The sequence below is a fragment of the Nyctereutes procyonoides genome, unplaced genomic scaffold (assembly GCF_905146905.1).
Source record: "Nyctereutes procyonoides isolate TBG_1078 unplaced genomic scaffold, NYPRO_anot_genome, whole genome shotgun sequence".
NCBI lineage: Eukaryota > Metazoa > Chordata > Mammalia > Carnivora > Canidae > Nyctereutes > Nyctereutes procyonoides.
Genome location: NW_026575131.1, coordinates 34817774 through 34829302, shown reverse-complemented (window position 1 = coordinate 34829302; position 11529 = coordinate 34817774). Strand labels below are relative to the sequence as shown.

General features: G+C 44.0%; 1 protein-coding gene across 1 annotated transcript in view; it reads right to left on the bottom strand.

The window, feature by feature from the left end:
• Positions 1-469: 469 nt before the first annotated feature.
• ERC2 (ELKS/RAB6-interacting/CAST family member 2) overlaps positions 470-11529 on the bottom strand; it is a 901810-nt gene continuing 890750 nt past the window's right edge. Inside the window, exon 21 of the mRNA XM_055344919.1 lies at positions 470-491. The gene's annotated coding sequence lies outside the window, so the exon portion shown is untranslated. The remainder of the gene's footprint in view (positions 492-11529) is intronic.

Sequence of the window (11529 nt, the reverse complement as noted above, 5' to 3'; positions counted from 1 at the left end):
CACAGAATTTACACTTTTTTGATAATCTAGTGCATTAGGAATAACCACTTAGACTGAACCAGCAGAAAAACTGGAGATGAAGCTAGTTGTCCAACAGAAGCTGAAGCCACAGGTAAAATCCCATGGAGTTCGAATTTATCCAATGATGTTTAAGTAACATAAATAAAAGTTATCAAATAATGACACGCAGAAGAGATGATCACATTTTAAACACCCAAATCTTGACAAAAAATGGAGGATCTGTCATCTTCCTCCTCCTCTTCCTCTCATTCTTCCTGTCCAACACATCTGAATCCATGAGAAATGACATGAGATGATAAAGGAAATATCAAGTCGAACAGAACTGTGCACCATAATGAAAATGAAAGCTCCTCTTCCAGTTCTGATGCGCGTTCCGGGTGGTGATGGCCAGTGACGTAAGCCACGCTGCAATAGATTATCAGAATATTGCTGCAGAGCTGCATTTCCCCTTTAGTTAGCTCTTCTGATAGCTGCAACAAGAAAGCACATAATTTAGCAGGGAAAGCAACTGCCATTGATAGAGGAGAGAATCCTGGCAGGCATTTCCATACCCTGACCCCTGTGCTGACCCTCCACTCTGCGCTTTGGTTGGGGTTGGTTGGGATGAGGAGGGCATCAACGGGCAGGAAGCATAGAGGAAGGACAGAGTGAACATTAAGTTAAATTACGTCCTGTAAACACATCTGAGAAGAGGCCTCTTTCAAAATATGTCACATACAGGTATAGATATCTCTTGATAGGCAACAAGAAAGTGAATGGAAATATACCAAAATGTTCGTTCCAGTGATTACTTCTATGTGGTCAGATTATGTGTCCATTTTTTCTCCACCCATACTTTTCTATAATGAGAATGATTCTTAAACTGTTTTTAACTTGACTTTATAGAGACTGGAGAGTTAAAGATGGTCAGGACACCAGAAAACTTAACATTTGCTTACAAATCAGCTGAGATCAATGGTTTAAAAGAATACTGGACCTAGCAAGTCCACTGCTAGGTATGGACTCAGAAGAATGGAAAACAGGGACAAAGATACTGGTACACAAATGTTCATTGCAGTGTTGTTCACAAAAACCAATAGGTGGAAACAACTGCCAAGTGTCTCTCAGCAAATGAATGGATAAACATACATACATACATGCAGTGGAATATTACTCAGCTCTAAAAAGAAATGAAGTTCTGATTCATGCCACAATATGAATGACATTTGAAGACATCATGGCAGTGAAATAAGTGGAAGAGGCCAGACACAAAAGGATAAATACTGAATGATTCCACTTACATGAAATATCTCAAACAGACAAATTCATAGATGTAGAAAATAGATTAGAGGTTTGCCAGGGGCTGGAGAAGAGGGAGGAGCAGGGGATTATTGCTTAGTGGGTACATTTAAGTGATCGTTTGGGATAGTGAGAAAGTTCTAGAAATGGGCAGTAGGGGTTGTACAACCTTGTGTATGTACTAAATACCACTAAATTACGCTTGTTTGCTTAAATTGGTTAAAATGGAGCATTTTTAAGGTATGTTTTGCCACAGTGAGAACATGTTTTTAAAAAGGACATTTATATCTCCTTAAATAGAGAGGAACAAAACAAAGTTGGCCTTCATCCCCGCATGCAACAGCGTATGTGTGTGTGCTTGACCCTAAATATAAATGTAACAGCCATCCATCCCCGTGTTTCATGCCCTGGGGAACAGATATGCATAAGCACCCCACGTTTTCTCACTGCCCCCGTAAGAGGCCTTCATGTGGAATACAAATGTAGCTGGGAAGAATCAGTAAAATGGGTGGGAAGAGAGGACCAGCCCACGTGACCCTTCAAACAATGACTTTCTTCCCTGCTGATGCTCATTATCATTCACATATGGCCTTTGAATACTTCGGAGTTTCCGGGCACATGGCAATAGTGCAGCTATCTGGGGAATACGGCAGGGAGGGGAAAGATCAAACACACACACACACACACACACACACTTATGTGTGAGCCACTTTTTATATATAGCCTGAGCTGCTTGATTTGGTGGTTGACGCTCAGAATTACTCAAGCCACAGTGACTAATGAGCACACCAAAGATCCCAGTGTCCGCACAGGTAGGCAGTTAGTCCCAGCCATGGTTAAACAGTACACATGAAATATGTGGCTTGGATGAACTCTGCTAATTCATACTCTGAGGAGTTTGGTGTAACCCTTCTGGTTAAGAAACTTGAATCGGGGCAAAAAAATGACTTTTGCAGAGCCAGAAAGCTAGGGAGTTCCTAGAGCAGATCATATTACTCATTCTGGCACATAAAATCTCTGCAAACTTTGTATGAAAATTGTAAGTCAGAGCACGCTTTCTGCTTCATGAGCTGTGCATAGCTCTAATTCTTTTGTGCATTAAGCATTTCTTAATCATCCTTTTAAAGGGCTGACCAATATATTAAAAGGCCACATGATTAAAAGGTAAAGAGAAACCCAAAGTAGTACTAAAATGCACTGGTCATATTTTACAGATGGGGAAACGAGTGAAAAATAATTACAGTGAATGCCTCATGTCCTTGATGTTTTTCCAAGATAAAGTAGCAAAGAACAATCATTTATTCAGTTGAGAGAAAGATCTCCAGCTGGGTAACAGGTCACTAGGCACAACACAGTGCCTCGCAACGGCCATGTGCTGCTTTGGGGCGAGGCTTATGCCGTGGACAAGAGGACTCTCAGAAACAGTTGCCACTCCTTCGACCAGACAATCCATTCACTGGGAGGCCCACATGGCTTTGGGAGCAAGACTCAGATGACATTTCGAGCAGTCAGAAATGCAGATGATCCTTACTGGGGGGCGAATAAGCCTATGCTAGAAAGAAAGAAAGAAAAAAGGAATCCTGGCTTCCAGCAATGAGGCAATCCAGGCAGCCACCCACTGTGGGATAATCTCTGGCCAGTTCTGCCTCACCTGGAGGGTCACAGCAGGCCCACTCTGTCCTCAAGTGGTGACTCAGGGTGCCCACAGGTGCCCCCAACAGTGCTATTTCCATAAGGATGTCTCCTCCATTTCGTGTTCCCTGGGTACACCTGCATCCACAATGCCATTGCCCTCAGGATGGTGGAAGGGCTCTGGCCACGCTGGTCTCTCCAGCCCCACACGTCAGGCTCCTCCCCTGCTGGACTTGCTCCTGCAACCTCAAGCTTTCTTTTCTCCTCACCTCACAACACTGTCTTTCTGCCTGACCTGCATTTACACCAAACCCCCTGGTACCTGATGCCTGCTTACTCTCTGGTCTCAGTTTACATGTCCCTTCCTCCCTGGGAGTCGGGCCTGACCCCCTTAAGTGTGGGACGGAGCACAGGGAATACTTCACTGTCCCCTTCAGGAGATTTGTCTGGACTCGAACTATCCAGTAATGTAGCCACCAGCCACATATGGCTACTCAGCATTCAAAATATGTTGGCCCAAACTGAGATGTGCTTTAAGTGTAAAATACACACCAGATTTCGAAGATTTAGTAAGGACTCATTTTTTTATATTGAGTTTGAATGAATATAAATCGAGATGTTGAATTTTAGATTTAGTATGAATTTATTCATTTAATTTTTCTTTTCCTCTGCATTTGTTTAATTTTTAAGTTATTCTTGAAATTCCAGTTAACATACAGTGTAATACTGGCTAGTATAATTTCATTTCGTTTTTAAAATATTTATTTCATGTTAAAACAATATTTTGGATATACTGGACCAATAGAGTACTACAATTAATTTCACCTATTTCTTGGGATCCCTGGGTGGCTCAGCGGTTTAGTGTCTGCTTCGGCCCAGGGCTTCATCCTGAAGTCCCGGGATCAAGTCCCGCATCAGGCTCCCTGCAGGGAGCCTGCTTCTCTCTCTGCCTGTGTCTCTGCCTCTCTCTGTGTATCTCTCATGAATAAATAAAATCTTTAAAAAGAATTTCAGCTTTTTCTTATTACTATATTTAACATGGCTACTAGAAAACTGAAAACTACTGGTGTGGCATGCATTATATTTCTATCTGCATAACGCTGGTCTAGGCTATAATATCTCAGAGGGCAGGGGCCAGGCCAGTCTTGCTCACTTAGCATCCTCTGTGCCTTGAGCCACTCATGCATTCCACAGGTGTTAGAGGGCATCTAGAATCAGCAGAATCCCACCTCCCACCAAGATTTCCTGCTCTGATCCCTGAGATCAATACTGTGAACAACTCACACCATAATTATGCTACCTTACAGATGCAATGAACGTCACTAATCAGTTGATTTTAAATTAATCAAGAGGGACCTAATCTAATCTCAGGAGCTCTGAATAGCACCGACCTTTCTCTTGCTAGTAGTGGGAGAGAAAGGGAAACTTGAAATACAACTGGGGTTTGCGGTGCTGAGATGGAGGGGAATCATGGGACAAGGACCTGAGAGTGTCCTGCACAATCCAAATGCAGCCCCCAGCTGACAACCAGCAAGAAAACAGGGCCCTCAGTCTTACAACCACAAGGAACTGAACCTGCCAAAAACTCAAATAAGCTTGGAGGGGGATGCTTCCCCAGAGCCCCCAGGTTAAAGTCCAGCTTGGTCAACACCTTGACTTTGGCCTCATGAGACCCTAAGAGGAGAACCCAGTAGTGCATGACTTGGTTTCTGACCTATAGGAACTGTGAGCTGATAAATGAGTGCTGTCTTAGTCACTGTTTGTGTTAATTTGCTATGCATTGATAGAAAACCAATACAGCTCCCTTCTGTTCTCAGGCAATGTGCTTGGTGCCAGAGGTATGATAATTAAAAAGATGATATCTGCACCCTCATGAAGCCTCTATTTTTAGGATAAGATAAACAACAGATACACAAAAAGAGATGAGAATGAGGATTTTAAAAAATTTGTGGCTTAAATGAAATGAACAGGGATCTGTGACCAGCATGCTTAAGATTTATTCACTATATGACGTGACAATTAGGATGTATTTTTTAACACAGAAAGATGTCCACAGGGGATCCCTGGGTGGCACAGCGGTTTGGCGCCTGCCTTTGGCCCAGGGCGCGATCCTGGAGACCCGGGATCGAATCCCACGTCGGGCTCCCGGTCCATGGAGCCTGATTCTCCCTCTGCCTGTGTCTCTGCCTCTCTCTCTCTCTCTCTCTCTCTGTGACTATCATAAATAAATAAAAATTAAAAAAAAAGATGTCCACAATTTTCCAGTGAAAAAAGCAGATAATAATTCTATATGTGTAGCTCGATCTTCTATTTGTAGCAAGACACTCATTTACAGCAAACACTTGCAAATGTAAATTTTTTTAAATTTTTATTTATTTGTGATAGTCACAGAGAGAGAAAGAGAGAGAGGCAGAGACATAGGCAGATGGAGAAGCAGGCTCCATGCACCAGGAGCCCGACGTGGGATTCGATCCCGGGACTCCAGGATCGCGCCCTGGGCCAAAGGCAGGCGCCAAACCGCTGCGCCACCCAGGGATCCCCTTGCAAATGTATATACCAGAATATTGTTAATTATCTTTGAATGGTGTTTTAAAATTTTCTTTAGGATCTTTGTTTTGCTGCACTTCTAAGGTTTTTTTAAATCCAAAGAATGTGTAACTAGTATCATAGTGGAATAGAAGTCTATTTCCATTGTGAAAAATCTTGATTCCATTCTAGGGAAGGGAACCAACCTGGCAGTTGGTGTGCAGGCGTGGGGGTGGGGGTGCCTGTGGAGGTGGGGCAGGCGGCCTGAGCACAGCAGTAAGATTCTGTCCCAGGACAAGCGCCCCCAGGAGAGCAGGCTATAAACGTGTGGTGTCTCACAAATATTCCTTCAGACTGTTTTTCTTTGGAATAAAGACACCTGCCCGATTATGACTTTCTTCTCCTGCCCTTTCAGTAGTGATTTGCAGAAACTGACTGGGAGAAAGGGGTCTTTGGTAAACACGGAGAGGTTAAAGGGGAAACTGTTTAATAACAGTAGTAAAACGCAGGCTATTTTTGACATCTGGGTTAATGTCCATTACGCTCCATGTGCTTTCCAAATGTGTGCTGTGGCCCCAGGTACAAAAACAGACACCCATTCACGCTGGCTTTGGATGTCTCTGACATTGCACATGGTGCCCACATAATAGCAAGCCCTTGATAGGCTAATTAACAACTGCCTAAAGAGAAGAGCAGCTCATTCTGGGGGGGCAGCAGGCATTCTGCTGCAAAACTCCACTTAGTGATTCTGCTCACAGGAAAACCCAGTAGAGTCGTTTCTGCTCAAAAAAAAAAAAAAAATTCTATAACTACATCTGTGTTATTACTTAACATCTTTTAAAACAGGGCGGAATGGGTTTCCCGTTTTTCTCATGAAGATTTATTTATTATTGTTGTGATCAAAGTGGCAACAAATTATGTTAAATCATTTAATTTTCTTGATAGGAGCAACCACCTTGAAGCCATAATTCAAAAATATGAGTGGAGAGCAACATTTTACCTTGCGAGTGGCCTCCTACAGCTCCACAGGGCAATAAAATGTAACACTTGAGAGCCCGAAGGGCTGGGGGTGGGGAGTGGGGGGTGGGGTGGGCCCAGCAAGCACTCAGCTTGGAATTGCAAACTGCTGTTGGGGATGGTAGAGCTTTCTGCCAAGGGCAACTGAGACACTCTGGATTTGGATTTCCATTTCAGTTTCTGTGCTCTGAGTGCAAGTCACCCACCGTGTTTTAAATAGAGGAAATCAGATGGACAGCAGCATATACTACTAGGTCTCCTCAGGATTTATTTCTGTAGGTAGTATTGTAGTCAGAGTTATTCATAGCTAATGTTTGGCGCACGCCCATCTGGCCTGGTGCTCTCTGATTTTGCTCCAATTATCTCAAACAAGCTTGAGAGCACCATAGTACTATCGGGTTGACAGCCCCTGACATAGGTGAGGAAACTGAGGCTTCCGGGGACTGAATGAACGCTTTACGTCAAATTTCCACCTTCCTGGGGTCTGATATAAACCCACGTCTTTTCGCTTCTAGAGCCCATTCTCTTTACTCTGATGCCAGAATTTTCTCAACCTTGATCCTTTGTTTTCCACCTTCCCAGGCTTTGTAATATCTTCATAACACCTGTCACATTTAACTGATAATTTTCTTTAAAAATCTTTTTTAAAACTTAAATTTTCCTTTTTAAGAAAGATTTATTTTTATGTAGGTGCCTGTTTGCATCATTCTAAAAAATAGGACTTATACTCGGGAAAAAAAAGATTTATTTTTATACCGTAATAGAGCCAGTATTTGTCTAGCATACATTATAATAATTACATAGCTATTAAAATAAAAATGTCCAGGAAACACCTAAAGCTATCTTCTTGTGGACACATGGGGCCCTGACTGCCCCTGGCCCCACCTTGGAGACCATTCCCACTGCCTAGCAGCGGCCTCCCACAGGTGGCAACTGGTGTGGTCATCGGGCCCACACATTCTCATACTTGGGCCCCTAGCATTCTCAGCACTGCCTCAGTTGACATTTTAGGCCAGGCTAGTACCATGGGCCAGCTTTTCTCTTCTCTGCTCAAGGGCAGTCAGCAGCAGGACTAAAAGTCAGAAATCTGCCACTTGGGACACCTGGGTGCCTCAGTGGCTGAGCATCTGCCTTTGGCTCAGGTCCTGATCCTGGGGTCCTGGGATCGAGTCCCACATCTGGCTCCCTGCAGGGAGCCTGCTTCTCCTTCTGCCCATGTCTCTGCCTCTCTCTCTGTGCCTCTCATGAATAAATAAATAATTAAATCTTAAAAAAAAAAAGAAATCTGCCACTCAACATCAGCATTAGATAATCTGTGTAATTTTAAAAACATCGGTGGAGTACAGATGTGCTTAGTTACAAGTTTCTTTTTTTTTTTTTTTTTACAAGTTTCTTTAAGCTAATACTTTCTTCAGCTTGAGACATAAGCCAAAGGCCTTTGTTACTTTACTCCAAGATTTCTTGATTTGATATCAAGGACACCTGAGGCTGAGTCACTCTTTCTTGTGGGGATGCTCCTTGTGATGAGATGCTTAGCAGCATCCTTGGCCTCTATCCAGTGGGCATCACCCACTCTCCCGGTCATGACAATCAAAAACAGCTCCCAGTATTGCCAAAATACCTTTTGGGGGGCAAAACACCTCCTCCCCCAGGATGAGAGCCACTGGTCTAATCCCTTGTTTTTGTATTTAATTGGTTGACTGTGTTGTTTTAAATATAATTAATTTTCGGTAAGGCATGTCTTGCCTTCATGCATCCACCAACCTATACAAGACACGAGAAATTTCGCAGAAATAAACATCTATTTGAAGCTGCCATCGTATTATTTCAGACATGGCTGCACAGATTTAAAAGTCCTGTGGAAATAGGTACAACCTAAGTAATAAAAATAATGAAAATGTACAACTTATCTGACATAAAGTAGAAATGCCACAATCCTGAGATAGTGAGACACCTAAGTCACTTGCTGAGCTAAGTGAAAAGGTAAAATCTAGTTGAAATTTATAGCATTCCTTCAGTGTCCCTCTAGGAGTTTGGCATCTTGCCAGGGTTCCTTGTTAAAAATTTGTTAAACGTGTTTGGCATTAATGCAAACACAAAGTGGTCATTTGTTACAAATTCTATTGGAATGCATTCATTTAAGGCAATGAAGTAGTTACTAGAAAAGAAAAAAAATGTTCATTAAGTACATTTTAAAAATACAATGATGTATGCAGTGTGTAACTGTGGCGCCCTGGTGGCTATATAAATCGCTGACAGAATAACCACACATTGTGTTTAGTTTGAAATTGGAATCTTTTAAACATAAGTGATAGAACAAAAACTGGTTTTGTTTGTTGTCAAAACCGATGTTAGTCTTTCTTTCCTGAACTAGTTAAAATAACCAAAAGTTTGGCATGCGATTTCTAACATCTCAAATCAGTGAAACGTATAGGTTACAATAACGCTCTGGGAATCTCTGGGAGCACGGAGGGGGACATCGGAGACAGCGACTGTTTCGTTAGATGGAACAGCCGCACCAGGGAGAGGGGACAGTGCCCGAGCCATCCCGGGGAAGCCGGTGCGGGGAGGCCGCTACCTCCGCGCCTCCGGGTTGTCTGGGGTTATTAGGTGACCTGGAGAGGGAAAACCGGCCGCTTTCATCACGGGCCAGTGGAATCCTATAAGCAAATATCCTCCGCCTTGCGTCTAGAACGTCCACCTTCCAGTCCCACCCTGAGCTGTTCACACAAAGGAAGGATTGCTGAGTAACGGTGGCTCCCTAGCTCCCTGAAGAAACAGCTCAGCTTTGGGAGAGAGGGGCTATTTGTCACTAAGTGACGTTTGGCCCTGCCACACAGCTGGCTGTGGATGTCAGCGTAGAATGCAGCATCTCAGAGCCCCTAAATGCTTGCTAAAGCCAGTCCTAAAGGTGAATAGAAAACTTCCCACACTGCAAGAAAATTCACAAATTATTCACTTGCTTTCTCCTTCCTCTCTCTCTCTCCCTCTGCCATATTTATTGCCATGAACATGTCCAGATAATAAAATCCCAGTGGTCTGGAGAGTCATAAGGCCAAATCTCCGTGTCTCCCAAACCTCTCCTCAGGTTGGCCTCTTTTGTCATCTGGGTTTGGTATTAGCCAGTCTGTCCTGGAAGGGCAGGCATGCAGGCTATCTTGGCTTCAGGTTCTTGAAAACTTCTCCCAGATCAAGAGTAAACTTAGACAAGTTCTAGCGTCCTGCACTGTGGCCTGGAGAAGTTTGCCTTTCCCTTCACAAGTGCCCCAAGGAACCAAGGACCATTAAGTCTAAGAACAGAGAGAAAACACTTACTTCCAGAAGTAACAAGAGTACCTGATATAAGAGACAAGAAACACGCTCTGAGTACTACTGCAGAGCACATCCTGATTCTATACCATTCAGTGGACCCTCTTAGAGATAAAGAAGACACACACACACACACACACACACACACACACACAAAGAAGAAGAAGACACACATAGCTGACTCTTCCGCATCACGAGGGCTTCTCCCAGGGTCTTAGGAAAAGTCTATCTACTTGAGGGGCCTCAAAGCTTAAGCCCCATGAGTGAGCTTCATGAGAAATTGTTCTACCTGCAATTAAAACTTTGCTTTGGAAATGCAATTTTCAAATTCCATTGAGAATAAAGTAAAACATGTTTTCAAATCCCTTACTGACAAGAATTCAGTTTTAGAATGAGCTTGCCTAACAGGGAAACATCTCTCCAGCCTGCCCATGAAGAAAGCAGTCATGGGCAGGAATGAGATGTTCCTCCTAGAAAGAGGAGCCAGCAAGGCATTTTGCAGAATCTGAAACACGAAGGAACAATTCGATATCTCAAGTTTGCCGCTGAGAAGTGGCTCAGATGACAAGTGTTTACAACAGGATCTTCATAGAGCCAATAATGGCAATTAGTCCCCAGGATTTGAGGGCTCCCTTCCCGCCTCGCTGAGGCGGAATGCCATTTACTCTTGGGCTGGCGACTAATTAGGGGTCTCTTTTGAAGATCAAGGTTTTGTGATCCCTGCTTCTTAATAACATGGTTTGCCTGTCGGCCACCTGGGTCCAGGCGAGACCTCCCTTCCCCCCTCCCCAAACAGCAGGCACTGCCTCAGGCCAGGAGCAAGTGTGGGCAGGAAAACACAGATCCAGCCGGTTGAGCAATTTAACCTCTTCACGGCCGAGGAACCGCAGCCCAGGGCTTGATTTGGCTCCCCAGAAATAGGGAGAGTGGACGTCCTTTCTCAGACGGGGCTGAAAGCCTGTGTGTAATGCAAAGAACCCCCCCTTCACAGTGCGAACACTACGCAGCATGCTTTCTTGTGCAGGAAGAGAGGCAGGAAGACTCCACTTTTCCAAATGAGTGGCAAATCAAGAGGCCCTTTGCATTTTGCTTCAGGCTGGGCCATTTCCAAAACAGAGTTCAGAAGTGACTGGAATAAAGAAGGCTGGAGGGCCAAGGAGCAGGGGAGGATAGTCCAGTGCACCTTCTGGAGCTCCAAGAGGCTGAGGTGTCCGCATCAGCAGAGCTCTTGCTAGGGCCCCCATGGCCTTGCTCTATGACACAGGGCTGGCTGCTAGGCTCTTTAGTAGTGCAGGAGAGGCCAACACAGCAGGGAAAGTAAGCTGCAAAGAATTAAACTTGTAACAACTTGGGCAAAGCTCAAACAGCGAGCAGAGGCTGGTCTTGGGCTGTTGACACACTCTGGCCTGGATCGGTTGTGGTCACTAAACCCATTAGCGTTCCGATGTGGCAACGGCTAATGCAGCAAGTTCAATATGTTTCTGTTTAATTTCTAAATGCTGGGTGCATGCTGGCAACGATGGCCGCTGAAGGCAGTCAACCTCACTGCCATAAACACAGTCATCATTGTCGCTGATCTGAGATTCATATTTTAAACTATTTATTTTTGGCAGATAGGGGCCAAATGGAGTTTTGCATTTGATTAACTGTGCTTTAATTTCAACTTGCTTCAAACTTTTCTGTGTTTTCTAAGTTACAAATCAGGGTTTCCTGCAACAAAAGGTTCTAGCCTTCCTGGGGGTGGGG